Raw genomic sequence first — 3,778 nt, forward strand, 5'->3', positions numbered from 1 at the left:
TACAAACAGTCCACCCAAACAGCTGCCCTGCCAATGTGCCCAAGACACTTTTAGGGCCCCAAATAGCTCTGTGTTTTCTTTCAGGATTCAGAAAACAGAAAATCATTCAGTTCGGGACATATGAAACCAGAACCCCAGAACCACAAACACCAGACGTGAATGTGCTCTCCTCCAGGACAGCCTGGATTGGCTGCACTCCCTCATATAGCATCACCACGCAGGAAGGGGACCCCACGAACAGAGTAGCCCCACCTCCCAGACCGGCAGAGGACAACCAAAAGGAGCAGCTGCTACCATCAGGCAATCAGGCTGCGGTCCCCGCGAGCCTTCAGCAGGGCAAGTGGCCGTCGAGGAGGAGGCTCACTGGTTACTCAGTGCCCCAAATATTGTTTCCCAAACACGCCCCTTGGGATGCTAGTTGCCTGGGAGACATCAAAACTTTACATAGCAGGATTTTCTTGGTTATTTAAATTTCTTTTTTTCTTTTTAAATGTATTTAATATAAGGTCTACAGGGTCTCACCACACAGATCAGACTCAGTGATCCTCCTGTTTTCAGCATTACAGGCACATGCCACCCCCATCTCGGTGCACACCCGGGGGCGGGGGGTCAGCACGGCACACCAGGATCAAACCTAGGTCCCTGCGCCTACCTAAGCAGGCGTTTTAGTCTGCTGAGCTATCTCGCAGGTCCTGATTACTTGAATTTCAAGAAAAGCAGTGTGCTCTGCTCTCCCTTCTTACAGAGTCACCACACTTAAAGTCTGCGAGAAGCCATAAGACAAATCTGTTTCTTCCTGCTGTGAGTTAGATTGTGCCACCAAATAGATATATTCGAGTCTGAAGCCCTGGCTCCTATAAATAGGAACTTATTGGAAAATTCTATGTAGTCTTTGCAAATGTAATCAAGATGAGGTCGTACCACACTGGGGTTGATCCTACATCCCATGCCAATGTCCTTACAAGGGGTGAGGTGATGCTGGCCCTAGCCCCTGGGGCACTCTGAAACAGCAACTGAGACTGGGCGTGGCAGCGTGTACCTGTAATCCCAGCTCTTGGGAGGCTGTAAACAGAAAGATCACTACGAGTCCTATCTAGTAGTGCGACCCTGAACACCCTGTAGATCCTTCCCTAAAATACAAAAAGAAGAAGAAGAAGAAGGAGAAGAAGGAGAAGAAGAAGAAGGAGAAGAAGCAGCAGCAGCAAGGTGATCTGGCTCTACAAGGAGACAGCATGTGGAGGTGGAGATCCCAGTTCTATGGCCAGGAACACCACGGGTTGAGGGCAGCCCCGAGAGGCTGAGAGGCAGGGGACCCATTCTTTCTTTCTCTGAGCCCCCACATATCTGGCCCTCCTGACATGATTCCACACTCCTTTTCTCCATGACAATGAGAGAAAACATTTCCTTTTTAAGCCACTTGTTTTATTATGGCCACTGTAGGTTGCCAGTATAACTTTTGAAGCACTCCCAAACTAGTCTCGTCCTAAAAATCTTTTTAATCATACCTGTCAGTATTCGAGAAACATGGTGCTGGTGAGATGGCTCAATGGTCTAAAGCACCTACTTAGAACAAGCTAAGCAAAGCACAGGGACCACGGTTCAATCCCCAGCACCACATGCCAGCCAGCCCCACCTCCTGGTGGGCTGAGCTGGCCACACACACACACACACACAAAATAAATAAATAAAAATTTTTTAAAAAAGTATTCGAGAAACACAATTTGAAATTTGGCTTAGGAAAAAGAGATAGAGGTCCATCCCGTGTAGCAGGGGATTTTTAGGCCGCATCTCCATCTTCCCACCCCTCATCCTTTCTGGGGAGCAGATTCTGGGTGTGCTGACATTTATTCTGCTGAGGAAAACATCGAAAACTCTGGTTTCCTTCTTGTCCTTTTTAAAAATTCTTTTGTTTATGTATTTGGTACAGGGTACACAGTTAGGACTCATAGTGATCCTCCTGTCTCAGTCTCCCCAGAACGGGGATTACAGGCATGCACCACCATGCCTGGTTTTGGGCCAGTGCAGCAGGCCTGAGGCGGGGCCAGCTGAGCTTGTGGCACTGAGGATCGAAGCCAGGTCCTTGCACTTGCCAAGCAGGTGCTTAGACCACTGAGCTGTCTCAGCAACCCCTTGCCCATTTTTTTTTTACATGCACTTTGGTAGACAGTCTTTTAGGGAGTACAAGAAGATAATGTTTGGCTAGAGTATTCTGATTCTATCTGTGGAAGGCAGTTACTAAGATATAGTTGAGCATCCATTTTCTTCAGGTAACTGAAGAAAGAGGGACCATTAGGGTTTACATTAAAATCCCAGCACTGTGCTTCCATGTGCCCCACCCCTGTACCATTTTCCCAGAACAGCTATTCAGTGGTGAGGAAGGGCTCTTGTTCATGCAGCTTTGGTAAAGGGATATTACAGTAGGAGAGGGGCACAAAACATTCCTCCGCAACTCGGTGGGAGTTGTGTAGCAGCTCTTCAGCACAGCTGCCTTCTGCTGCAGCGGCAGATGTCAAGTTCAGGCATCTCCGTGGGCCCCACTGCCTCGGTGTCCACGGCACGCAGGCAGGCAGCCAAGGTGAAGGCTTTCTCCAGTCGTGCCCCACCTCGTAGCTGCTGAAGTCCACAAGTGCTGGATCGACGTGCTCAGTCATCGCCTCGGCAGTGATGCGAATGCTTCTCTGAGGATTCCAAGCCTTATGTTTTTATTTTTTAACCTCCTAGAAACTGTGCGGGAAAGGGCCAAAATTAGGAGCCAAGTCCAGTAGCAATAGTGAAGTATGGTTGGGGGCAGGGCTTGGCATCCCCACTATCTCCAGCATCCTTCCTTCTGGTGTAGAAATCTGTTAAAAGCATTGACAAAAGCTGATGCCCTGGCATTAAGTTACCAGCCAACAGAACTCCCGACGCCCCAGCCCCGGTCTTCCGTATCATATTGCTAAACACTTACATCAGCTTGAGTTTCAACTGGACACCTCTTGTGGTGGATCCAGTTGTAACTTGTAATTTTTTCTCAGACCCCTTCTCTGCGGGTGCAATTTCTAGGGGTTCCTCTGTCCCCTGTGGTGGGTCATCCTGATCTCATTTGCTCAGTTTGGGATTAATAGTCCAATCCAGTAATGTAAATCTAGGCCCCATAGCATCTACATAGCACATATCACGTGGGATTTCATGCCTAAAATCCAGACCTCAGGTGTATGTACCCAGTGACAGCCTAGGCAATGCCACCTGTGTGTCACAGGCTCCTCAAAGCCAACTCATCCAACATTGATCTCCTCTCAGGAAACCTTTGACTCCACCGGATCCTTCATTTCTCCAGTGTGCAGACAGCCATATTGGATTCTTCTATGGCCCATTTGGCAGCCAGCCAGCAGGACTCCTCCTGATACTGTCATGTCACTTCATAAATCCCTTGTATAATCACATATATATACACGCACATATAATCTCTTCTGTAGAGAACCCCAACTAACATAGCTGCCTCTTGATATGAGGCTAGGGTCCTTCATGTACACTCAGGAAGACTTTTCATGTAAGTATGCATACAACATCCAGGATGAGGCACCTCAAAGTTGGCTCTGGAGACAGCAGTGGGCTCCTTGTCCCTCACGGCAAGGTCAGACCCAAGTCCCCCCTGGAGTGCAGTACTGGGAGGACACCAGTCATCTCAGTGGGCTCCCATCACTTTCCCTAGACCCCCTCAAGAGCACATCACACTAAATCTGACATAGTCCTCAGTCCTGGCAGAGGTATTTCCATATCCATATCCTTCCTCTTGATA

Source organism: Octodon degus, unplaced genomic scaffold, assembly GCF_000260255.1.
Source record: "Octodon degus isolate 3935 unplaced genomic scaffold, OctDeg1.0 scaffold00005, whole genome shotgun sequence".
In the NCBI taxonomy this organism is placed as follows: domain Eukaryota; kingdom Metazoa; phylum Chordata; class Mammalia; order Rodentia; family Octodontidae; genus Octodon; species Octodon degus.